At 50.2% G+C, this 18,724-nt stretch overlaps 42 non-coding genes and 10 pseudogenes across 42 annotated transcripts; all 52 read right to left on the reverse strand.

The window, feature by feature from the left end:
• Positions 1 to 175: 175 nt before the first annotated feature.
• On the reverse strand, positions 176 to 294 carry LOC128488487 (5S ribosomal RNA). The gene has a single exon (XR_008353898.1). It is a non-coding gene; the product is annotated as a 5S ribosomal RNA (ribosomal RNA).
• A 254-nt stretch (positions 295 to 548) lies between these two features.
• Positions 549 to 667, reverse strand: LOC128485661 (5S ribosomal RNA). The gene has a single exon (XR_008351989.1). It is a non-coding gene; the product is annotated as a 5S ribosomal RNA (ribosomal RNA).
• A 236-nt stretch (positions 668 to 903) lies between these two features.
• Positions 904 to 1,022, reverse strand: LOC128485715 (5S ribosomal RNA). Its single transcript, XR_008352043.1, has one exon. It is a non-coding gene; the product is annotated as a 5S ribosomal RNA (ribosomal RNA).
• A 239-nt stretch (positions 1,023 to 1,261) lies between these two features.
• LOC128485444 (5S ribosomal RNA) lies at positions 1,262 to 1,380 on the reverse strand. The gene has a single exon (XR_008351779.1). It is a non-coding gene; the product is annotated as a 5S ribosomal RNA (ribosomal RNA).
• Positions 1,381 to 1,604: 224 nt separating this feature from the next.
• LOC128485677 (5S ribosomal RNA) lies at positions 1,605 to 1,723 on the reverse strand. Its single transcript, XR_008352005.1, has one exon. It is a non-coding gene; the product is annotated as a 5S ribosomal RNA (ribosomal RNA).
• A 260-nt stretch (positions 1,724 to 1,983) lies between these two features.
• Positions 1,984 to 2,102, reverse strand: LOC128488469 (5S ribosomal RNA). The gene has a single exon (XR_008353881.1). It is a non-coding gene; the product is annotated as a 5S ribosomal RNA (ribosomal RNA).
• A 209-nt stretch (positions 2,103 to 2,311) lies between these two features.
• On the reverse strand, positions 2,312 to 2,420 carry LOC128487189 (uncharacterized; annotated as a pseudogene).
• Positions 2,421 to 2,606: 186 nt separating this feature from the next.
• Positions 2,607 to 2,715, reverse strand: LOC128487190 (uncharacterized; annotated as a pseudogene).
• A 302-nt stretch (positions 2,716 to 3,017) lies between these two features.
• Positions 3,018 to 3,136, reverse strand: LOC128486548 (5S ribosomal RNA). The gene has a single exon (XR_008352840.1). It is a non-coding gene; the product is annotated as a 5S ribosomal RNA (ribosomal RNA).
• Positions 3,137 to 3,348: 212 nt separating this feature from the next.
• Positions 3,349 to 3,460, reverse strand: LOC128487826 (uncharacterized; annotated as a pseudogene).
• Positions 3,461 to 3,735: 275 nt separating this feature from the next.
• On the reverse strand, positions 3,736 to 3,854 carry LOC128484965 (5S ribosomal RNA). Its single transcript, XR_008351323.1, has one exon. It is a non-coding gene; the product is annotated as a 5S ribosomal RNA (ribosomal RNA).
• Positions 3,855 to 4,076: 222 nt separating this feature from the next.
• Positions 4,077 to 4,195, reverse strand: LOC128488020 (5S ribosomal RNA). The gene has a single exon (XR_008353462.1). It is a non-coding gene; the product is annotated as a 5S ribosomal RNA (ribosomal RNA).
• A 224-nt stretch (positions 4,196 to 4,419) lies between these two features.
• On the reverse strand, positions 4,420 to 4,528 carry LOC128487191 (uncharacterized; annotated as a pseudogene).
• A 272-nt stretch (positions 4,529 to 4,800) lies between these two features.
• On the reverse strand, positions 4,801 to 4,919 carry LOC128486405 (5S ribosomal RNA). The gene has a single exon (XR_008352703.1). It is a non-coding gene; the product is annotated as a 5S ribosomal RNA (ribosomal RNA).
• A 218-nt stretch (positions 4,920 to 5,137) lies between these two features.
• LOC128485446 (5S ribosomal RNA) lies at positions 5,138 to 5,256 on the reverse strand. The gene has a single exon (XR_008351780.1). It is a non-coding gene; the product is annotated as a 5S ribosomal RNA (ribosomal RNA).
• A 233-nt stretch (positions 5,257 to 5,489) lies between these two features.
• On the reverse strand, positions 5,490 to 5,608 carry LOC128488488 (5S ribosomal RNA). The gene has a single exon (XR_008353899.1). It is a non-coding gene; the product is annotated as a 5S ribosomal RNA (ribosomal RNA).
• Positions 5,609 to 5,838: 230 nt separating this feature from the next.
• Positions 5,839 to 5,957, reverse strand: LOC128485662 (5S ribosomal RNA). Its single transcript, XR_008351990.1, has one exon. It is a non-coding gene; the product is annotated as a 5S ribosomal RNA (ribosomal RNA).
• Positions 5,958 to 6,194: 237 nt separating this feature from the next.
• Positions 6,195 to 6,303, reverse strand: LOC128487192 (uncharacterized; annotated as a pseudogene).
• A 314-nt stretch (positions 6,304 to 6,617) lies between these two features.
• Positions 6,618 to 6,736, reverse strand: LOC128486549 (5S ribosomal RNA). Its single transcript, XR_008352841.1, has one exon. It is a non-coding gene; the product is annotated as a 5S ribosomal RNA (ribosomal RNA).
• A 239-nt stretch (positions 6,737 to 6,975) lies between these two features.
• On the reverse strand, positions 6,976 to 7,084 carry LOC128487691 (uncharacterized; annotated as a pseudogene).
• A 275-nt stretch (positions 7,085 to 7,359) lies between these two features.
• On the reverse strand, positions 7,360 to 7,478 carry LOC128484966 (5S ribosomal RNA). Its single transcript, XR_008351324.1, has one exon. It is a non-coding gene; the product is annotated as a 5S ribosomal RNA (ribosomal RNA).
• Positions 7,479 to 7,712: 234 nt separating this feature from the next.
• On the reverse strand, positions 7,713 to 7,831 carry LOC128486851 (5S ribosomal RNA). The gene has a single exon (XR_008353127.1). It is a non-coding gene; the product is annotated as a 5S ribosomal RNA (ribosomal RNA).
• Positions 7,832 to 8,061: 230 nt separating this feature from the next.
• LOC128488470 (5S ribosomal RNA) lies at positions 8,062 to 8,180 on the reverse strand. Its single transcript, XR_008353882.1, has one exon. It is a non-coding gene; the product is annotated as a 5S ribosomal RNA (ribosomal RNA).
• A 233-nt stretch (positions 8,181 to 8,413) lies between these two features.
• LOC128487193 (uncharacterized) lies at positions 8,414 to 8,522 on the reverse strand (annotated as a pseudogene).
• A 186-nt stretch (positions 8,523 to 8,708) lies between these two features.
• LOC128487195 (uncharacterized) lies at positions 8,709 to 8,817 on the reverse strand (annotated as a pseudogene).
• Positions 8,818 to 9,122: 305 nt separating this feature from the next.
• LOC128485980 (5S ribosomal RNA) lies at positions 9,123 to 9,241 on the reverse strand. Its single transcript, XR_008352303.1, has one exon. It is a non-coding gene; the product is annotated as a 5S ribosomal RNA (ribosomal RNA).
• Positions 9,242 to 9,480: 239 nt separating this feature from the next.
• Positions 9,481 to 9,599, reverse strand: LOC128486862 (5S ribosomal RNA). Its single transcript, XR_008353138.1, has one exon. It is a non-coding gene; the product is annotated as a 5S ribosomal RNA (ribosomal RNA).
• A 251-nt stretch (positions 9,600 to 9,850) lies between these two features.
• On the reverse strand, positions 9,851 to 9,969 carry LOC128486085 (5S ribosomal RNA). Its single transcript, XR_008352402.1, has one exon. It is a non-coding gene; the product is annotated as a 5S ribosomal RNA (ribosomal RNA).
• Positions 9,970 to 10,235: 266 nt separating this feature from the next.
• On the reverse strand, positions 10,236 to 10,354 carry LOC128488139 (5S ribosomal RNA). Its single transcript, XR_008353576.1, has one exon. It is a non-coding gene; the product is annotated as a 5S ribosomal RNA (ribosomal RNA).
• Positions 10,355 to 10,626: 272 nt separating this feature from the next.
• Positions 10,627 to 10,745, reverse strand: LOC128486393 (5S ribosomal RNA). Its single transcript, XR_008352692.1, has one exon. It is a non-coding gene; the product is annotated as a 5S ribosomal RNA (ribosomal RNA).
• A 227-nt stretch (positions 10,746 to 10,972) lies between these two features.
• Positions 10,973 to 11,091, reverse strand: LOC128486874 (5S ribosomal RNA). Its single transcript, XR_008353147.1, has one exon. It is a non-coding gene; the product is annotated as a 5S ribosomal RNA (ribosomal RNA).
• A 224-nt stretch (positions 11,092 to 11,315) lies between these two features.
• LOC128486406 (5S ribosomal RNA) lies at positions 11,316 to 11,434 on the reverse strand. The gene has a single exon (XR_008352704.1). It is a non-coding gene; the product is annotated as a 5S ribosomal RNA (ribosomal RNA).
• Positions 11,435 to 11,670: 236 nt separating this feature from the next.
• On the reverse strand, positions 11,671 to 11,789 carry LOC128485448 (5S ribosomal RNA). Its single transcript, XR_008351782.1, has one exon. It is a non-coding gene; the product is annotated as a 5S ribosomal RNA (ribosomal RNA).
• A 233-nt stretch (positions 11,790 to 12,022) lies between these two features.
• Positions 12,023 to 12,141, reverse strand: LOC128488489 (5S ribosomal RNA). Its single transcript, XR_008353900.1, has one exon. It is a non-coding gene; the product is annotated as a 5S ribosomal RNA (ribosomal RNA).
• A 248-nt stretch (positions 12,142 to 12,389) lies between these two features.
• On the reverse strand, positions 12,390 to 12,508 carry LOC128486086 (5S ribosomal RNA). The gene has a single exon (XR_008352403.1). It is a non-coding gene; the product is annotated as a 5S ribosomal RNA (ribosomal RNA).
• Positions 12,509 to 12,754: 246 nt separating this feature from the next.
• LOC128488257 (5S ribosomal RNA) lies at positions 12,755 to 12,873 on the reverse strand. The gene has a single exon (XR_008353687.1). It is a non-coding gene; the product is annotated as a 5S ribosomal RNA (ribosomal RNA).
• A 224-nt stretch (positions 12,874 to 13,097) lies between these two features.
• LOC128487196 (uncharacterized) lies at positions 13,098 to 13,206 on the reverse strand (annotated as a pseudogene).
• A 263-nt stretch (positions 13,207 to 13,469) lies between these two features.
• On the reverse strand, positions 13,470 to 13,588 carry LOC128486408 (5S ribosomal RNA). Its single transcript, XR_008352706.1, has one exon. It is a non-coding gene; the product is annotated as a 5S ribosomal RNA (ribosomal RNA).
• Positions 13,589 to 13,815: 227 nt separating this feature from the next.
• Positions 13,816 to 13,934, reverse strand: LOC128485449 (5S ribosomal RNA). Its single transcript, XR_008351783.1, has one exon. It is a non-coding gene; the product is annotated as a 5S ribosomal RNA (ribosomal RNA).
• A 269-nt stretch (positions 13,935 to 14,203) lies between these two features.
• Positions 14,204 to 14,322, reverse strand: LOC128484840 (5S ribosomal RNA). The gene has a single exon (XR_008351205.1). It is a non-coding gene; the product is annotated as a 5S ribosomal RNA (ribosomal RNA).
• A 251-nt stretch (positions 14,323 to 14,573) lies between these two features.
• On the reverse strand, positions 14,574 to 14,692 carry LOC128484870 (5S ribosomal RNA). Its single transcript, XR_008351234.1, has one exon. It is a non-coding gene; the product is annotated as a 5S ribosomal RNA (ribosomal RNA).
• Positions 14,693 to 14,925: 233 nt separating this feature from the next.
• Positions 14,926 to 15,044, reverse strand: LOC128486887 (5S ribosomal RNA). The gene has a single exon (XR_008353159.1). It is a non-coding gene; the product is annotated as a 5S ribosomal RNA (ribosomal RNA).
• A 233-nt stretch (positions 15,045 to 15,277) lies between these two features.
• LOC128486087 (5S ribosomal RNA) lies at positions 15,278 to 15,396 on the reverse strand. The gene has a single exon (XR_008352404.1). It is a non-coding gene; the product is annotated as a 5S ribosomal RNA (ribosomal RNA).
• Positions 15,397 to 15,656: 260 nt separating this feature from the next.
• On the reverse strand, positions 15,657 to 15,775 carry LOC128486899 (5S ribosomal RNA). The gene has a single exon (XR_008353170.1). It is a non-coding gene; the product is annotated as a 5S ribosomal RNA (ribosomal RNA).
• Positions 15,776 to 15,993: 218 nt separating this feature from the next.
• Positions 15,994 to 16,112, reverse strand: LOC128486453 (5S ribosomal RNA). The gene has a single exon (XR_008352749.1). It is a non-coding gene; the product is annotated as a 5S ribosomal RNA (ribosomal RNA).
• A 227-nt stretch (positions 16,113 to 16,339) lies between these two features.
• LOC128486911 (5S ribosomal RNA) lies at positions 16,340 to 16,458 on the reverse strand. The gene has a single exon (XR_008353182.1). It is a non-coding gene; the product is annotated as a 5S ribosomal RNA (ribosomal RNA).
• Positions 16,459 to 16,695: 237 nt separating this feature from the next.
• LOC128486923 (5S ribosomal RNA) lies at positions 16,696 to 16,814 on the reverse strand. The gene has a single exon (XR_008353193.1). It is a non-coding gene; the product is annotated as a 5S ribosomal RNA (ribosomal RNA).
• A 239-nt stretch (positions 16,815 to 17,053) lies between these two features.
• Positions 17,054 to 17,172, reverse strand: LOC128486088 (5S ribosomal RNA). The gene has a single exon (XR_008352405.1). It is a non-coding gene; the product is annotated as a 5S ribosomal RNA (ribosomal RNA).
• A 225-nt stretch (positions 17,173 to 17,397) lies between these two features.
• Positions 17,398 to 17,516, reverse strand: LOC128488320 (5S ribosomal RNA). Its single transcript, XR_008353739.1, has one exon. It is a non-coding gene; the product is annotated as a 5S ribosomal RNA (ribosomal RNA).
• Positions 17,517 to 17,734: 218 nt separating this feature from the next.
• Positions 17,735 to 17,843, reverse strand: LOC128487197 (uncharacterized; annotated as a pseudogene).
• A 281-nt stretch (positions 17,844 to 18,124) lies between these two features.
• On the reverse strand, positions 18,125 to 18,243 carry LOC128486409 (5S ribosomal RNA). The gene has a single exon (XR_008352707.1). It is a non-coding gene; the product is annotated as a 5S ribosomal RNA (ribosomal RNA).
• Positions 18,244 to 18,458: 215 nt separating this feature from the next.
• On the reverse strand, positions 18,459 to 18,577 carry LOC128485450 (5S ribosomal RNA). The gene has a single exon (XR_008351784.1). It is a non-coding gene; the product is annotated as a 5S ribosomal RNA (ribosomal RNA).
• Positions 18,578 to 18,724: the final 147 nt, after the last annotated feature.

Raw genomic sequence — 18,724 nt, forward strand, 5'->3', positions numbered from 1 at the left:
TGCTGCTGCTGCTGCTGCTGCTGCTGCTGCTGCTGCTTGTCGTCAGACAAAAAGAATTATAAGCCCTGGGACAGGACAGAGAAGGTGAGAAGGTTCAAATAAGGGTTTAAAGCTTTGATGATGAGCAAGAAACACATGGCAAAAAGCTCTCCCCGGACTGTGAGAAAAAATTAAAACCCTACAACACCTGGTATTCCCAGGCGGTCTCCCATCCAGGTACTAACCAGGCCCAACCCTGCTTAGCTTCCGAGATCAGACGAGATCGGGCGCTTTCAGGGTGGTATGGCCGCAGGTGTGAAAGTTCTTTATTTTACTTCTCTTATTCTGTTGCTGCTGCTGCTGCTGCTGCTGCTGCTGCTGCTGCTGCTGCTGCTGCTGCTGCTGCTGCTGCTGCTGCTGCTGCTGCTGCTTGTCGTCAGACAGAAAGAATTATAAGCCCTGGGACAGGACAGAGAAGGTGAGAAGGTTCAAATAAGGGTTTAAAGCTTTGATGATGAGCAAGAAACACATGGCAAAAAGCTCTCCCCGGACTGTGAGAAAAAATTAAAAGCCTACAACACCTGGTATTCCCAGGCGGTCTCCCATCCAGGTACTAGCCAGGCCCAACCCTGCTTAGCTTCCAAGATCAGACGAGATCGGGCGCTTTCAGGGTGGTATGGCCGCAGGTGTGAAAGTTTTTTATTTTACTTCTCTTATTCTGTTGCTGCTGCTGCTGCTGCTGCTGCTGCTGCTGCTGCTGCTGCTGCTGCTGCTGCTGCTGCTGCTTGTCGTCAGACAAAAAGAATTATAAGCCCTGGGACAGGACAGAGAAGGTGAGAAGGTTCAAATAAGGGTTTAAAGCTTTGATGATGAGCAAGAAACACATGGCAAAAAGCTCTCCCCGGACTGTGAGAAAAAATTAAAAGCCTACAACACCTGGTATTCCCAGGCGGTCTCCCATCCAGGTACTAACCAGGCCCAACCCTGCTTAGTTTCCGAGATCAGACGAGATCGGGCGCTTTCAGGGTGGTATGGCCGCAGGTGTGAAAGTTCTTTATTTTACTTCTCTTATTCTGTTGCTGCTGCTGCTGCTGCTGCTGCTGCTGCTGCTGCTGCTGCTGCTGCTGCTGCTGCTGCTGCTGCTTGTCGTCAGACAGAAAGAATTATAAGCCCTGGGACAGGACAGAGAAGGTGAGAAGGTTCAAATAAGGGTTTAAAGCTTTGATGATGAGCAAGAAACACATGGCAAAAAGCTCTCCCCGGACTGTGAGAAAAAATTAAAAGCCTACAACACCTGGTATTCCCAGGCGGTCTCCCATCCAGGTACTAACCAGGCCCAACCCTGCTTAGCTTCCAAGATCAGACGAGATCGGGCGCTTTCAGGGTGGTATGGCCGCAGGTGTGAAAGTTATTTATTTTACTTCTCTTATTCTGTTGCTGCTGCTGCTGCTGCTGCTGCTGCTGCTGCTGCTGCTGCTGCTGCTGCTTGTCGTCAGACAGAAAGAATTATAAGCCCTGGGACAGGACAGAGAAGGTGAGAAGGTTCAAATAAGGGTTTAAAGCTTTGATGATGAGCAAGAAACACATGGCAAAAAGCTCTCCCCGGACTGTGAGAAAAAATTAAAAGCCTACAACACCTGGTATTCCCAGGCGGTCTCCCATCCAGGTACTAACCAGGCCCAACCCTGCTTAGCTTCCAAGATCAGACGAGATCGGGCGCTTTCAGGGAGGTATGGCCGCAGGTGTGAAATTTTTTTATTTTACTTCTCTTATTCTGCTGCTGCTGCTGCTGCTGCTGCTGCTGCTGCTGCTGCTGCTGCTGCTGCTGCTGCTGCTGCTGCTGCTGCTGCTGCTGCTGCTGCTGCTTGTCGTCAGACAAAAAGAATTATAAGCCCTGGGACAGGACAGAGAAGGTGAGAAGGTTCAAATAAGGGTTTAAAGCTTTGATGATGAGCAAGAAACACATGGCAAAAAGCTCTCCCCGGACTGTGAGAAAAAATTAAAAGCCTACAACACCTGGTATTCCCAGGCGGTCCCCCATCCAGGTACTAACCAGGCCCAACCCTGCTTAGCTTCCGAGATCAGACGAGATCGGGCGCTTTCAGGGTGGTATGGCCGCAGGTGTGAAAGTTCTTTATTTTACTTCTCTTATTCTGTTGCTGCTGCTGCTGCTGCTGCTGCTGCTGCTGCTGCTTGTCGTCAGACAGAAAGAATTATAAGCCCTGGGACAGGACAGAGAAGGTGAGAAGGTTCAAATAAGGGTTTAAAGCTTTGATGATGAGCAAGAAACACATGGCAAAAAGCTCTCCCCGGACTGTGAGAAAAAATTAAAAGCCTACAACACCTGGTATTCCCAGGCGGTCTCCCATCCAGGTACTAACCAGGCCCAACCCTGCTTAGCTTCCGAGATCAGGCGCTTTCAGGGTGGTATGGCCGCAGGTGTGAAAGTGTTTTATTTTACTTCTCTTATTCTGTTGCTGCTGCTGCTGCTTGTCATCAGACAGAAATAATTATAAGCCCTGGGACAGGACAGAGAAGGTGAGAAGGTTCAAATAAGGGTTTAAAGCTTTGATGATGAGCAAGAAACACATGGCAAAAAGCTCTCCCCGGACTGTGAGAAAAGAAAAAGCCTACAACACCTGGTATTCCCAGGCGGTCTCCCATCCAGGTACTAACCAGGCCCAACCCTGCTTAGCTTCCGAGATCAGGCGCTTTCAGGGTGGTATGGCCGCAGGTGTGAAAGCTCTTTATTTTACTTCTCTTATTCTGCTGCTGCTGCTGCTGCTGCTGCTGCTGCTGCTGCTGCTGCTGCTGCTGCTGCTGCTGCTGCTGCTGCTGCTGCTGCTGCTGCTGCTGCTGCTGCTGCTGCTGCTGCTGCTGCTGCTGCTGCTGCTGCTGCTTGTCGTCAGACAGAAAGAATTATAAGCCCTGGGACAGGACAGAGAAGGTGAGAAGGTTCAAATAAGGGTTTAAAGCTTTGATGATGAGCAAGAAACACATGGCAAAAAGCTCTCCCCGGACTGTGAGAAAAAATTAAAAGCCTACAACACCTGGTATTCCCAGGCGGTCTCCCATCCAGGTACTAACCAGGCCCAACCCTGCTTAGCTTCCGAGATCAGACGAGATCGGGCGCTTTCAGGGTTGTATGGCCGCAGTTGTGAAAGTTTTTTATTTTACTTCTCTTATTCTGTTGCTGCTGCTGCTGCTGCTGCTGCTGCTGCTGCTGCTGCTTGTCGTCAGACAAAAAGAATTATAAGCCCTGGGACAGGACAGAGAAGGTGAGAAGGTTCAAATAAGGGTTTAAAGCTTTGCTGATGAGCAAGAAACACATGGCAAAAAGCTCTCCCCGGACTGTGAGAAAAAATTAAAAGCCTACAACACCTGGTATTCCCAGGCGGTCTCCTCCCATCCAGGTACTAACCAGGCCCAACCCTGCTTAGCTTCCGAGATCAGACGCTTTCAGGGTGGTACGGCCGCAGGTGTGAAAGTGTTTTATTTTACTTCTCTTATTCTGTTGCTGCTGCTGCTGCTGCTGCTGCTGCTGCTGCTGCTGCTGCTGCTGCTGCTGCTGCTGCTGCTGCTGCTGCTGCTGCTGCTGCTGCTGCTGCTGCTGCTGCTTGTCATCAGACAAAAAGAATTATAAGCCCTGGGACAGGACAGAGAAGGTGAGAAGGTTCAAATAAGGGTTTAAAGCTTTGATGATGAGCAAGAAACACATGGCAAAAAGCTCTCCCCGGACTGTGAGAAAAAATTAAAAGCCTACAACACCTGGTATTCCCAGGCGGTCTCCCATCCAGGTACTAACCAGGCCCAACCCTGCTTAGCTTCCGAGATCAGACGAGATCGGGCGCTTTCAGGGTGGCATGGCCGCAGGTGTGAAAGTTTTTTATTTTACTTCTCTTATTCTGCTGCTGCTGCTGCTGCTGCTGCTGCTGCTGCTGCTGCTGCTGCTGCTGCTGCTTGTCGTCAGACAGAAAGAATTATAAGCCCTGGGACAGGACAGAGAAGGTGAGAAGGTTCAAATAAGGGTTTAAAGCTTTGATGATGAGCAAGAAACACATGGCAAAAAGCTCTCCCCGGACTGTGAGAAAAGAAAAAGCCTACAACACCTGGTATTCCCAGGCGGTCTCCCATCCAGGTACTAACCAGGCCCAACCCTGCTTAGCTTCCGAGATCGGACGAGATCGGGCGCTTTCAGGGTGGTATGGCCGCAGGTGTGAAAGTTCTTTATTTTACTTCTTTTATTCTGTTGCTGCTGCTGCTGCTGCTGCTGCTGCTGCTGCTGCTGCTGCTGCTGCTGCTTGTCGTCAGACAGAAAGAATTATAAGTCCTGGGACAGGACAGAGAAGGTGAGAAGGTTCAAATAAGGGTTTAAAGCTTTGATGATGAGCAAGAAACACATGGCAAAAAGCTCTCCCCGGACTGTGAGAAAAAATTAAAAGCCTACAACACCTGGTATTCCCAGGCGGTCTCCCATCCAGGTACTAACCAGGCCCAACCCTGCTTAGCTTCCGAGATCAGGCGCTTTCAGGGTGGTATGGCCGCAGGTGTGAAAGTTCTTTATTTTACTTCTCTTATTCTGTTGCTGCTGCTGCTGCTGCTGCTGCTGCTGCTGCTGCTGCTGCTGCTGCTGCTGCTGCTGCTGCTGCTGCTGCTGCTGCTGCTGCTGCTGCTGCTGCTTCTTGTCGTCAGACAGAAAGAATTATAAGCCCTGGGACAGGACAGAGAAGGTGAGAAGGTTCAAATAAGGGTTTAAAGCTTTGATGATGAGCAAGAAACACATGGCAAAAAGCTCTCCCCGGACTGTGAGAAAAAATTAAAAGCCTACAACACCTGGTATTCCCAGGCGGTCTCCCATCCAGGTACTAACCAGGCCCAACCCTGCTTAGCTTCCAAGATCAGACGAGATCGGGCGCTTTCAGGGTGGTATGCCCGCAGGTGTGAAAGTTCTTTATTTTACTTCTCTTATTCTGTTGCTGCTGCTGCTGCTGCTGCTGCTGCTGCTGCTGCTGCTGCTGCTTGTCGTCAGACAGAAAGAATTATAAGCCCTGGGACAGGACAGAGAAGGTGAGAAGGTTCAAATAAGGGTTTAAAGCTTTGATGATGAGCAAGAAACACATGGCAAAAAGCTCTCCCCGGACTGTGAGAAAAAATTAAAAGCCTACAACACCTGGTATTCCCAGGCGGTCTCCCATCCAGGTACTAACCAGGCCCAACCCTGCTTAGCTTCCAAGATCAGACGAGATCGGGCGCTTTCAGGGTGGTATGGCCGCAGGTGTGAAAGTTTTTTATTTTACTTCTCTTATTCTGCTGCTGCTGCTGCTGCTGCTGCTGCTGCTGCTGCTGCTGCTGCTGCTGCTGCTGCTGCTGCTTGTCGTCAGACAAAAAGAATTATAAGCCCTGGGACAGGACAGAGAAGGTGAGAAGGTTCAAATAAGGGTTTAAAGCTTTGATGATGAGCAAGAAACACATGGCAAAAAGCTCTCCCCGGACTGTGAGAAAAAATTAAAACCCTACAACACCTGGTATTCCCAGGCGGTCTCCCATCCAGGTACTAACCAGGCCCAACCCTGCTTAGCTTCCGAGATCAGACGAGATCGGGCGCTTTCAGGGTGGTATGGCCGCAGGTGTGAAAGTTCTTTATTTTACTTCTCTTATTCTGTTGCTGCTGCTGCTGCTGCTGCTGCTGCTGCTGCTGCTGCTGCTGCTGCTGCTGCTGCTTGTCGTCAGACAGAAAGAATTATAAGCCCTGGGACAGGACAGAGAAGGTGAGAAGGTTCAAATAAGGGTTTAAAGCTTTGATGATGAGCAAGAAACACATGGCAAAAAGCTCTCCCCGGACTGTGAGAAAAAATTAAAAGCCTACAACACCTGGTATTCCCAGGCGGTCTCCCATCCAGGTACTAGCCAGGCCCAACCCTGCTTAGCTTCCAAGATCAGACGAGATCGGGCGCTTTCAGGGTGGTATGGCCGCAGGTGTGAAAGTTTTTTATTTTACTTCTCTTATTCTGTTGCTGCTGCTGCTGCTGCTGCTGCTGCTGCTGCTGCTGCTGCTGCTGCTGCTGCTGCTGCTGCTGCTTGTCGTCAGACAAAAAGAATTATAAGCCCTGGGACAGGACAGAGAAGGTGAGAAGGTTCAAATAAGGGTTTAAAGCTTTGATGATGAGCAAGAAACACATGGCAAAAAGCTCTCCCCGGACTGTGAGAAAAGAAAAAGCCTACAACACCTGGTATTCCCAGGCGGTCTCCCATCCAGGTACTAACCAGGCCCAACCCTGCTTAGCTTCCGAGATCAGGCGCTTTCAGGGTGGTATGGCCGCAGGTGTGAAAGCTCTTTATTTTACTTCTCTTATTCTGCTGCTGCTGCTGCTGCTGCTGCTGCTGCTGCTGCTGCTGCTGCTGCTGCTGCTGCTGCTGCTGCTGCTGCTGCTGCTGCTGCTGCTGCTGCTGCTGCTGCTGCTGCTGCTGCTGCTGCTGCTGCTGCTGCTGCTGCTGCTGCTTGTCGTCAGACAGAAAGAATTATAAGCCCTGGGACAGGACAGAGAAGGTGAGAAGGTTCAAATAAGGGTTTAAAGCTTTGATGATGAGCAAGAAACACATGGCAAAAAGCTCTCCCCGGACTGTGAGAAAAAATTAAAAGCCTACAACACCTGGTATTCCCAGGCGGTCTCCCATCCAGGTACTAACCAGGCCCAACCCTGCTTAGCTTCCGAGATCAGACGAGATCGGGCGCTTTCAGGGTTGTATGGCCGCAGTTGTGAAAGTTTTTTATTTTACTTCTCTTATTCTGTTGCTGCTGCTGCTGCTGCTGCTGCTGCTGCTGCTGCTGCTGCTGCTGCTGCTGCTGCTGCTGCTGCTTGTCGTCAGACAAAAAGAATTATAAGCCCTGGGACAGGACAGAGAAGGTGAGAAGGTTCAAATAAGGGTTTAAAGCTTTGCTGATGAGCAAGAAACACATGGCAAAAAGCTCTCCCCGGACTGTGAGAAAAAATTAAAAGCCTACAACACCTGGTATTCCCAGGCGGTCTCCCATCCAGGTACTAACCAGGCCCAACCCTGCTTAGCTTCCGAGATCAGACGCTTTCAGGGTGGTACGGCCGCAGGTGTGAAAGTGTTTTATTTTACTTCTCTTATTCTGTTGCTGCTGCTGCTGCTGCTGCTGCTGCTGCTGCTGCTGCTGCTGCTGCTGCTGCTGCTGCTGCTGCTGCTGCTGCTGCTGCTGCTGCTGCTGCTGCTGCTGCTTGTCATCAGACAAAAAGAATTATAAGCCCTGGGACAGGACAGAGAAGGTGAGAAGGTTCAAATAAGGGTTTAAAGCTTTGATGATGAGCAAGAAACACATGGCAAAAAGCTCTCCCCGGACTGTGAGAAAAAATTAAAAGCCTACAACACCTGGTATTCCCAGGCGGTCTCCCATCCAGGTACTAACCAGGCCCAACCCTGCTTAGCTTCCGAGATCAGACGAGATCGGGCGCTTTCAGGGTGGCATGGCCGCAGGTGTGAAAGTTTTTTATTTTACTTCTCTTATTCTGCTGCTGCTGCTGCTGCTGCTGCTGCTGCTGCTGCTGCTGCTGCTGCTGCTGCTGCTGCTGCTGCTTGTCGTCAGACAGAAAGAATTATAAGCCCTGGGACAGGACAGAGAAGGTGAGAAGGTTCAAATAAGGGTTTAAAGCTTTGATGATGAGCAAGAAACACATGGCAAAAAGCTCTCCCCGGACTGTGAGAAAAGAAAAAGCCTACAACACCTGGTATTCCCAGGCGGTCTCCCATCCAGGTACTAACCAGGCCCAACCCTGCTTAGCTTCCGAGATCAGACGAGATCGGGCGCTTTCAGGGTGGTATGGCCGCAGGTGTGAAAGTTTTTTATTTTACTTCTCTTATTCTGTTGCTGTTGCTGCTGCTGCTGCTGCTGCTGCTGCTGCTGCTGCTGCTGCTGCTGCTGCTTGTCGTCAGACAAAAAGAATTATAAGCCCTGGGACAGGACAGAGAAGGTGAGAAGGTTCAAATAAGGGTTTAAAGCTTTGATGATGAGCAAGAAACACATGGCAAAAAGCTCTCCACGGACTGTGAGAAAAAATTAAAAGCCTACAACACCTGGTATTCCCAGGCGGTCCCCCATCCAGGTACTAACCAGGCCCAACCCTGCTTAGCTTCCGAGATCAGACGAGATCGGGCGCTTTCAGGGTGGTATGGCCGCAGGTGTGAAAGTTCTTTATTTTACTTCTCTTATTCTGTTGCTGCTGCTGCTGCTGCTGCTGCTGCTGCTGCTGCTGCTGCTGCTGCTGCTGCTGCTGCTTGTCGTCAGACAGAAAGAATTATAAGCCCTGGGACAGGACAGAGAAGGTGAGAAGGTTCAAATAAGGGTTTAAAGCTTTGATGATGAGCAAGAAACACATGGCAAAAAGCTCTCCCCGGACTGTGAGAAAAAATTAAAAGCCTACAACACCTGGTATTCCCAGGCGGTCTCCCATCCAGGTACTAACCAGGCCCAACCCTGCTTAGCTTCCGAGATCAGGCGCTTTCAGGGTGGTATGGCCGCAGGTGTGAAAGTGTTTTATTTTACTTCTCTTATTCTGTTGCTGCTGCTGCTGCTTGTCATCAGACAGAAATAATTATAAGCCCTGGGACAGGACAGAGAAGGTGAGAAGGTTCAAATAAGGGTTTAAAGCTTTGATGATGAGCAAGAAACACATGGCAAAAAGCTCTCCCCGGACTGTGAGAAAAGAAAAAGCCTACAACACCTGGTATTCCCAGGCGGTCTCCCATCCAGGTACTAACCAGGCCCAACCCTGCTTAGCTTCCGAGATCAGGCGCTTTCAGGGTGGTATGGCCGCAGGTGTGAAAGCTCTTTATTTTACTTCTCTTATTCTGCTGCTGCTGCTGCTGCTGCTGCTGCTGCTGCTGCTGCTGCTGCTGCTGCTGCTGCTGCTGCTGCTGCTGCTGCTGCTGCTGCTGCTGCTGCTGCTGCTGCTGCTGCTGCTGCTGCTGCTGCTGCTGCTGCTGCTTGTCGTCAGACAGAAAGAATTATAAGCCCTGGGACAGGACAGAGAAGGTGAGAAGGTTCAAATAAGGGTTTAAAGCTTTGATGGTGAGCAAGAAACACATGGCAAAAAGCTCTCCCCGGACTGTGAGAAAAAATTAAAAGCCTACAACACCTGGTATTCCCAGGCGGTCTCCCATCCAGGTACTAACCAGGCCCAACCCTGCTTAGCTTCCGAGATCAGACGAGATCGGGCGCTTTCAGGGTTGTATGGCCGCAGGTGTGAAAGTTTTTTATTTTACTTCTCTTATTCTGTTGCTGCTGCTGCTGCTGCTGCTGCTGCTGCTGCTGCTGCTGCTGCTGCTGCTGCTGCTGCTGCTGCTTGTCGTCAGACAAAAAGAATTATAAGCCCTGGGACAGGACAGAGAAGGTGAGAAGGTTCAAATAAGGGTTTAAAGCTTTGCTGATGAGCAAGAAACACATGGCAAAAAGCTCTCCCCGGACTGTGAGAAAAAATTAAAAGCCTACAACACCTGGTATTCCCAGGCGGTCTCCCATCCAGGTACTAACCAGGCCCAACCCTGCTTAGCTTCCGAGATCAGACGAGATCGGGCGCTTTCAGGGTGGTATGGCCGCAGGTGTGAAAGTTTTTTATTTTACTTCTCTTATTCTGCTGCTGCTGCTGCTGCTGCTGCTGCTGCTGCTGCTGCTGCTGCTGCTGCTGCTGCTGCTGCTGCTGCTGCTGCTGCTGCTTGTCGTCAGACAGAAAGAATTATAAGCCCTGGGACAGGACAGAGAAGGTGAGAAGGTTCAAATAAGGGTTTAAAGCTTTGATGATGAGCAAGAAACACATGGCAAAAAGCTCTCCCCGGACTGTGAGAAAAAATTAAAAGCCTACAACACCTGGTATTCCCAGGCGGTCTCCCATCCAGGTACTAACCAGGCCCAACCCTGCTTAGCTTCCAAGATCAGACGAGATCAGGCGCTTTCAGGGTGGTATGGCCGCAGGTGTGAAAGTTTTTTATTTTACTTCTCTTATTCTGTTGCTGCTGCTGCTGCTGCTGCTGCTGCTGCTGCTGCTGCTGCTGCTGCTGCTGCTGCTGCTGCTGCTGCTGCTGCTGCTGCTGCTGCTGCTGCTTGTCGTCAGACAAAAAGAATTATAAGCCCTGGGACAGGACAGAGAAGGTGAGAAGGTTCAAATAAGGGTTTAAAGCTTTGATGATGAGCAAGAAACACATGGCAAAAAGCTCTCCCCGGACTGTGAGAAAAAATTAAAAGCCTACAACACCTGGTATTCCCAGGCGGTCTCCCATCCAGGTACTAACCAGGCCCAACCCTGCTTAGCTTCCGAGATCGGACGAGATCGGGCGCTTTCAGGGTGGTATGGCCGCAGGTGTGAAAGTTCTTTATTTTACTTCTCTTATTCTGTTGCTGCTGCTGCTGCTGCTGCTGCTGCTGCTGCTGCTGCTGCTGCTGCTGCTGCTGCTGCTGCTGCTGCTGCTGCTGCTGCTGCTGCTGCTGCTGCTGCTTGTCGTCAGACAGAAAGAATTATAAGCCCTGGGACAGGACAGAGAAGGTGAGAAGGTTCAAATAAGGGTTTAAAGCTTTGATGATGAGCAAGAAACACATGGCAAAAAGCTCTCCCCGGACTGTGAGAAAAAATTAAAAGCCTACAACACCTGGTATTCCCAGGCGGTCTCCCATCCAGGTACTAACCAGGCCCAACCCTGCTTAGCTTCCAAGATCAGACGAGATCGGTCGCTTTCAGGGTGGTATGGCCGCAGGTGTGAAAGTGTTTTATTTTACTTCTCTTATTCTGTTGCTGCTGCTGCTGCTGCTGCTGCTGCTGCTGCTGCTGCTGCTGCTGCTGCTGCTTGTCGTCAGACAAAAAGAATTATAAGCCCTGGGACAGGACAGAGAAGGTGAGAAGGTTCAAATAAGGGTTTAAAGCTTTGATGATGAGCAAGAAACACATGGCAAAAAGCTCTCCCCGGACTGTGAGAAAAAATTAAAAGCCTACAACACCTGGTATTCCCAGGCGGTCTCCCATCCAGGTACTAACCAGGCCCAACCCTGCTTAGCTTCCGAGATCAGACGAGATCGGGCGCTTTCAGGGTGGTATGGCCGCAGGTGTGAAAGTTCTTTATTTTACTTCTCTTATTCTGTTGCTGCTGCTGCTGCTGCTGCTGCTGCTGCTGCTGCTGCTGCTGCTGCTGCTTGTCGTCAGACAGAAAGAATTATAAGCCCTGGGACAGGACAGAGAAGGTGAGAAGGTTCAAATAAGGGTTTAAAGCTTTGATGATGAGCAAGAAACACATGGCAAAAAGCTCTCCCCGGACTGTGAGAAAAAATTAAAAGCCTACAACACCTGGTATTCCCAGGCGGTCTCCCATCCAGGTACTAACCAGGCCCAACCCTGCTTAGCTTCCAAGATCAGACGAGATCGGGCGCTTTCAGGGTGGTATGCCCGCAGGTGTGAAAGTTCTTTATTTTACTTCTCTTATTCTGTTGCTGCTGCTGCTGCTGCTGCTGCTGCTGCTGCTGCTGCTGCTGCTGCTGCTGCTGCTGCTGCTTGTCGTCAGACAGAAAGAATTATAAGCCCTGGGACAGGACAGAGAAGGTGAGAAGGTTCAAATAAGGGTTTAAAGCTTTGATGATGAGCAAGAAACACATGGCAAAAAGCTCTCCCCGGACTGTGAGAAAAAATTAAAAGCCTACAACACCTGGTATTCCCAGGCGGTCTCCCATCCAGGTACTAACCAGGCCCAACCCTGCTTAGCTTCCAAGATCAGACGAGATCGGGCGCTTTCAGGGTGGTATGGCCGCAGGTGTGAAAGTTTTTTATTTTACTTCTCTTATTCTGCTGCTGCTGCTGCTGCTGCTGCTGCTGCTGCTGCTGCTGCTGCTGCTGCTGCTGCTGCTGCTTGTCGTCAGACAAAAAGAATTATAAGCCCTGGGACAGGACAGAGAAGGTGAGAAGGTTCAAATAAGGGTTTAAAGCTTTGATGATGAGCAAGAAACACATGGCAAAAAGCTCTCCCCGGACTGTGAGAAAAAATTAAAACCCTACAACACCTGGTATTCCCAGGCGGTCTCCCATCCAGGTACTAACCAGGCCCAACCCTGCTTAGCTTCCGAGATCAGACGAGATCGGGCGCTTTCAGGGTGGTATGGCCGCAGGTGTGAAAGTTCTTTATTTTACTTCTCTTATTCTGTTGCTGCTGCTGCTGCTGCTGCTGCTGCTGCTGCTGCTGCTGCTGCTGCTGCTGCTGCTGCTGCTGCTGCTGCTGCTTGTCGTCAGACAGAAAGAATTATAAGCCCTGGGACAGGACAGAGAAGGTGAGAAGGTTCAAATAAGGGTTTAAAGCTTTGATGATGAGCAAGAAACACATGGCAAAAAGCTCTCCCCGGACTGTGAGAAAAAATTAAAAGCCTACAACACCTGGTATTCCCAGGCGGTCTCCCATCCAGGTACTAACCAGGCCCAACCCTGCTTAGCTTCCAAGATCAGACGAGATCAGGCGCTTTCAGGGTGGTATGGCCGCAGGTGTGAAAGTTTTTTATTTTACTTCTCTTATTCTGTTGCTGCTGCTGCTGCTGCTGCTGCTGCTGCTGCTGCTGCTGCTGCTGCTGCTGCTGCTGCTGCTGCTGCTGCTGCTTGTCGTCAGACAGAAAGAATTATAAGCCCTGGGACAGGACAGAGAAGGTGAGAAGGTTCAAATAAGGGTTTAAAGCTTTGATGATGAGCAAGAAACACATGGCAAAAAGCTCTCCCCGGACTGTGAGAAAAGAAAAAGCCTACAACACCTGGTATTCCCAGGCGGTCTCCCATCCAGGTACTAACCAGGCCCAACCCTGCTTAGCTTCCGAGATCGGACGAGATCGGGCGCTTTCAGGGTGGTATGGCCGCAGGTGTGAAAGTTCTTTATTTTACTTCTTTTATTCTGTTGCTGCTGCTGCTGCTGCTGCTGCTGCTGCTGCTGCTGCTGCTGCTGCTGCTTGTCGTCAGACAGAAAGAATTATAAGTCCTGGGACAGGACAGAGAAGGTGAGAAGGTTCAAATAAGGGTTTAAAGCTTTGATGATGAGCAAGAAACACATGGCAAAAAGCTCTCCCCGGACTGTGAGAAAAAATTAAAAGCCTACAACACCTGGTATTCCCAGGCGGTCTCCCATCCAGGTACTAACCAGGCCCAACCCTGCTTAGCTTCCGAGATCAGGCGCTTTCAGGGTGGTATGGCCGCAGGTGTGAAAGTTCTTTATTTTACTTCTCTTATTCTGTTGCTGCTGCTGCTGCTGCTGCTGCTGCTGCTGCTGCTGCTGCTGCTGCTGCTGCTGCTGCTGCTGCTGCTGCTGCTGCTGCTGCTGCTGCTTGTCGTCAGACAGAAAGAATTATAAGCCCTGGGACAGGACAGAGAAGGTGAGAAGGTTCAAATAAGGGTTTAAAGCTTTGATGATGAGCAAGAAACACATGGCAAAAAGCTCTCCCCGGACTGTGAGAAAAAATTAAAAGCCTACAACACCTGGTATTCCCAGGCGGTCTCCCATCCAGGTACTAACCAGGCCCAACCCTGCTTAGCTTCCAAGATCAGACGAGATCGGGCGCTTTCAGGGTGGTATGCCCGCAGGTGTGAAAGTTCTTTATTTTACTTCTCTTATTCTGTTGCTGCTGCTGCTGCTGCTGCTGCTGCTGCTGCTGCTGCTGCTGCTGCTGCTGCTTGTCGTCAGACAGAAAGAATTATAAGCCCTGGGACAGGACAGAGAAGGTGAGAAGGTTCAAATAAGGGTTTAAAGCTTTGATGATGAGCAAGAAACACATGGCAAAAAGCTCTCCCCGGACTGTGAGAAAAAATTAAAAGCCTACAACACCTGGTATTCCCAGGCGGTCTCCCATCCAGGTACTAACCAGGCCCAACCCTGCTTAGCTTCCAAGATCAGACGAGATCGGGCGCTTTCAGGGTGGTATGGCCGCAGGTGTGAAAGTTTTTTATTTTACTTCTCTTATTCTGCTGCTGCTGCTGCTGCTGCTGCTGCTGCTGCTGCTGCTGCTGCTGCTGCTGCTGCTGCTGCTGCTGCTGCTGCTGCTGCTGCTGCTGCTGCTGCTGCTTGTCGTCAGACAAAAAGAATTATAAGCCCTGGGACAGGACAGAGAAGGTGAGAAGGTTCAAATAAGGGTTTAAAGCTTTGATGATGAGCAAGAAACACATGGCAAAAAGCTCTCCCCGGACTGTGAGAAAAAATTAAAACCCTACAACACCTGGTATTCCCAGGCGGTCTCCCATCCAGGTACTAACCAGGCCCAACCCTGCTTAGCTTCCGAGATCAGACGAGATCGGGCGCTTTCAGGGTGGTATGGCCGCAGGTGTGAAAGTTCTTTATTTTACTTCTCTTATTCTGTTGCTGCTGCTGCTGCTGCTGCTGCTGCTGCTGCTGCTGCTGCTGCTGCTGCTGCTGCTGCTGCTGCTGCTGCTGCTGCTTGTCGTCAGACAGAAAGAATTATAAGCCCTGGGACAGGACAGAGAAGGTGAGAAGGTTCAAATAAGGGTTTAAAGCTTTGATGATGAGCAAGAAACACATGGCAAAAAGCTCTCCCCGGACTGTGAGAAAAAATTAAAAGCCTGCAACACCTGGTATTCCCAGGCGGTCTCCCATCCAGGTACTAGCCAGGCCCAACCCTGCTTAGCTTCCAAGATCAGACGAGATCGGGCGCTTTCAGGGTGGTATGGCCGCAGGTGTGAAAGTTTTTTATTTTACTTCTCTTATTCTGTTGCTGCTGCTGCTGCTGCTGCTGCTGCTGCTGCTGCTGCTGCTGCTGCTGCTGCTGCTGCTTGTCGTCAGACAAAAAGAATTATAAGCCCTGGGACAGGACAGAGAAGGTGAGAAGGTTCAAATAAGGGTTTAAAGCTTTGATGATGAGCAAGAAACACATGGCAAAAAGCTCTCCCCGGACTGTGAGAAAAAATTAAAAGCCTACAACACCTGGTATTCCCAGGCGGTCTCCCATCCAGGTACTAACCAGGCCCAACCCTGCTTAGCTTCCGAGATCAGACGAGATCGGGCGCTTTCAGGGTGGTATGGCCGCAGGTGTGAAAGTTCTTTATTTTACTTCTCTTATTCTGTTGCTGCTGCTGCTGCTGCTGCTGCTGCTGCTGCTGCTGCTGCTGCTGCTGCTGCTGCTGCTTGTCGTCAGACAGAAAGAATTATAAGCCCTGGGACAGGACAGAGAAGGTGAGAAGGTTCAAATAAGGGTTTAAAGCTTTGATGATGAGCAAGAAACACATGGCAAAAAGCTCTCCCCGGACTGTGAGAAAAAATTAAAAGCCTACAACACCTGGTATTCCCAGGCGGTCTCCCATCCAGGTACTAACCAGGCCCAACCCTGCTTAGCTTCCAAGATCAGACGAGATCAGGCGCTTTCAGGGTGGTATGGCCGCAGGTGTGAAAGTTTTTTATTTTACTTCTCTTATTCTGTTGCTGCTGCTGCTGCTGCTGCTGCTGCTGCTGCTGCTGCTGCTGCTGCTGCTGCTGCTGCTGCTGCTGCTGCTGCTGCTGCTGCTGCTTGTCGTCAGACAAAAAGAATTATAAGCCCTGGGACAGGACAGAGAAGGTGAGAAGGTTCAAATAAGGGTTTAAAGCTTTGATGATGAGCAAGAAACACATGGCAAAAAGCTCTCCCCGGACTGTGAGAAAAAATTAAAAGCCTACAACACCTGGTATTCCCAGGCGGTCTCCCATCCAGGTACTAACCAGGCCCAACCCTGCTTAGCTTCCGAGATCAGACGAGATCGGGCGCTTTCAGGGTGGTATGGCCGCAGGTGTGAAAGTTATTTATTTTACTTCTCTTATTCTGTTGCTGCTGCTGCTGCTGCTGCTGCTGCTGCTGCTGCTGCTGCTGCTTGTCGTCAGACAGAAAGAATTATAAGCCCTGGGACAGGACAGAGAAGGTGAGAAGGTTCAAATAAGGGTTTAAAGCTTTGATGATGAGCAAGAAACACATGGCAAAAAGCTCTCCCCGGACTGTGAGAAAAAATTAAAAGCCTACAACACCTGGTATTCCCAGGCGGTCTCCCATCCAGGTACTAACCAAGCCCAACCCTGCTTAGCTTCCGAGATCAGACGAGATCGGGCGCTTTCAGGGTTGTATGGCCGCAGGTGTGAAAGTTTTTTATTTTACTTCTCTTATTCTGTTGCTGCTGCTGCTGCTGCTGCTGCTGCTGCTGCTGCTGCTGCTGCTGCTGCTGCTTGTCGTCAGACAAAAAGAATTATAAGCCCTGGGACAGGACAGAGAAGGTGAGAAGGTTCAAATAAGGGTTTAAAGCTTTGCTGATGAGCAAGAAACACATGGCAAAAAGCTCTCCCCGGACTGTGAGAAAAAATTAAAAGCCTACAACACCTGGTATTCCCAGGCGGTCTCCCATCCAGGTACTAACCAGGCCCAACCCTGCTTAGCTTCCGAGATCAGACGAGATCGGGCGCTTTCAGGGTGGTATGGCCGCAGGTGTGAAAGTTTTTTATTTTACTTCTCTTATTCTGCTGCTGCTGCTGCTGCTGCTGCTGCTGCTGCTGCTGCTGCTGCTGCTGCTGCTGCTGCTGCTGCTGCTTGTCGTCAGACAGAAAGAATTATAAGCCCTGGGACAGGACAGAGAAGGTGAGAAGGTTCAAATAAGGGTTTAAAGCTTTGATGATGAGCAAGAAACACATGGCAAAAAGCTCTCCCCGGACTGTGAGAAAAGAAAAAGCCTACAACACCTGGTATTCCCAGGCGGTCTCCCATCCAGGTACTAACCAGGCCCAACCCTGCTTAGCTTCCGAGATCAGACGAGATCGGGCGCTTTCAGGGTGGTATGGCCGCAGGTGTGAAAGTTTTTTATTTTACTTCTCTTATTCTGTTGCTGCTGCTGCTGCTGCTGCTGCTGCTGCTGCTGCTGCTGCTGCTGCTGCTGCTGCTGCTGCTGCTTGTCGTCAGACAGAAAGAATTATAAGCCCTGGGACAGGACAGAGAAGGTGAGAAGGTTCAAATAAGGGTTTAAAGCTTTGATGATGAGCAAGAAACACATGGCAAAAAGCTCTCCCCGGACTGTGAGAAAAAATTAAAAGCCTACAACACCTGGTATTCCCAGGCGGTCTCCCATCCAGGTACTAACCAGGCCCAACCCTGCTTAGCTTCCAAGATCAGACGAGATCAGGCGCTTTCAGGGTGGTATGGCCGCAGGTGTGAAAGTTTTTTATTTTACTTCTCTTATTCTGTTGCTGCTGCTGCTGCTGCTGCTGCTGCTGCTGCTGCTGCTGCTGCTGCTGCTGCTTGTCGTCAGACAGAAAGAATTATAAGCCCTGGGACAGGACAGAGAAGGTGAGAAGGTTCAAATAAGGGTTTAAAGCTTTGATGATGAGCAAGAAACACATGGCAAAAAGCTCTCCCCGGACTGTGAGAAAAGAAAAAGCCTACAACACCTGGTATTCCCAGGCGGTCTCCCATCCAGGTACTAACCAGGCCCAACCCTGCTTAGCTTCCGAGATCGGACGAGATCGGGCGCTTTCAGGGTGGTATGGCCGCAGGTGTGAAAGTTCTTTATTTTACTTCTTTTATTCTGTTGCTGCTGCTGCTGCTGCTGCTGCTGCTGCTGCTGCTGCTGCTGCTTGTCGTCAGACAGAAAGAATTATAAGTCCTGGGACAGGACAGAGAAGGTGAGAAGGTTCAAATAAGGGTTTAAAGCTTTGATGATGAGCAAGAAACACATGGCAAAAAGCTCTCCCCGGACTGTGAGAAAAAATTAAAAGCCTACAACACCTGGTATTCCCAGGCGGTCTCCCATCCAGGTACTAACCAGGCCCAACCCTGCTTAGCTTCCGAGATCAGGCGCTTTCAGGGTGGTATGGCCGCAGGTGTGAAAGTTCTTTATTTTACTTCTCTTATTCTGTTGCTGCTGCTGCTGCTGCTGCTGCTGCTGCTGCTGCTGCTGCTGCTGCTGCTGCTGCTGCTGCTGCTGCTGCTGCTGCTGCTGCTGCTGCTGCTGCTGCTGCTGCTGCTTGTCGTCAGACAGAAAGAATTATAAGCCCTGGGACAGGACAGAGAAGGTGAGAAGGTTCAAATAAGGGTTTAAAGCTTTGATGATGAGCAAGAAACACATGGCAAAAAGCTCTCCCCGGACTGTGAGAAAAAATTAAAAGCCTACAACACCTGGTATTCCCAGGCGGTCTCCCATCCAGGTACTAACCAGGCCCAACCCTGCTTAGCTTCCAAGATCAGACGAGATCGGGCGCTTTCAGGGTGGTATGCCCGCAGGTGTGAAAGTTCTTTATTTTACTTCTCTTATTCTGTTGCTGCTGCTGCTGCTGCTGCTGCTGCTGCTGCTGCTGCTGCTTGTCGTCAGACAGAAAGAATTATAAGCCCTGGGACAGGACAGAGAAGGTGAGAAGGTTCAAATAAGGGTTTAAAGCTTTGATGATGAGCAAGAAACACATGGCAAAAAGCTCTCCCCGGACTGTGAGAAAAAATTAAAAGCCTACAACACCTGGTATTCCCAGGCGGTCTCCCATCCAGGTACTAACCAGGCCCAACCCTGCTTAGCTTCCAAGATCAGACGAGATCGGGCGCTTTCAGGGTGGTATGGCCGCAGGTGTGAAAGTTTTTTATTTTACTTCTCTTATTCTGCTGCTGCTGCTGCTGCTGCTGCTGCTGCTGCTGCTGCTGCTGCTGCTGCTGCTGCTGCTGCTGCTGCTGCTGCTGCTGCTGCTGCTTGTCGTCAGACAAAAAGAATTATAAGCC

Source organism: Spea bombifrons, chromosome 3, assembly GCF_027358695.1.
Source record: "Spea bombifrons isolate aSpeBom1 chromosome 3, aSpeBom1.2.pri, whole genome shotgun sequence".
Classification (NCBI taxonomy): domain Eukaryota; kingdom Metazoa; phylum Chordata; class Amphibia; order Anura; family Pelobatidae; genus Spea; species Spea bombifrons.